Raw genomic sequence first — 719 nt, 5'->3', positions numbered from 1 at the left:
CCCTCCCTATCCAGATCCTCCAGACCCCGCCCACCCCAGATCCCGCCTGTCCTGCTTTCTAGGCCCTCACACCCCGGACCCTCCCTGTTTCCCTGCTTAATGGGAGTCAACAGAATCTGAGGAAGGACAGAAGAGAGTCAGTTTCAGGGTGATGTACTCGAACATAGATGGGATTACAAGCAAGGCAAGTGAACTACTGGAAAGAGCACAAGAAGTGATCCACAGATGTAATCATACTCATAGAAACAAAACTCTCAGGAATCATGACGAATGCGGTGTTTCCCCAGGATTACACTGAAATAAGGAAAGAGAGGGAAGGAAGGGTAGTAGGCAGAGTGGCCCTACTAATGAGAAAGGAGTTTAGTTTCAAGGCGATGGTTTTCCAGGGATGCGAGGGATTCAGAGAGTATATAACAGGCACCATGACAATGGGAGGACCAAGAGTAGTAGTAGCAGTGATATATAATCTCCCACCAAATGACAGAAGACCCAAGTAAGAGTATGACAAGAACAACATGGCAGTTGGCACTATAATTGAGAGGGCAGCCTCTGTTACCTGTAGAAATAGATCGCATCTGCCCATCATGAGGGACTTCAATCACGGAATGATAGAGTGCGGAGAACAAGGAACCGCATGGAGGTGAGGATACGTGGAGAGCCAAACTATTGGAGGTGGCGACAAGAAACCTTTTAAGCCAGCCTGTCAGGGAACCCACAAG

This window comes from Procambarus clarkii, chromosome 2, assembly GCF_040958095.1.
Source record: "Procambarus clarkii isolate CNS0578487 chromosome 2, FALCON_Pclarkii_2.0, whole genome shotgun sequence".
Taxonomy (NCBI): Eukaryota; Metazoa; Arthropoda; class Malacostraca; order Decapoda; family Cambaridae; genus Procambarus; species Procambarus clarkii.
The sequence above is the reverse complement of the archived record's forward strand: the minus strand, read 5'-3'. Positions refer to the sequence as shown.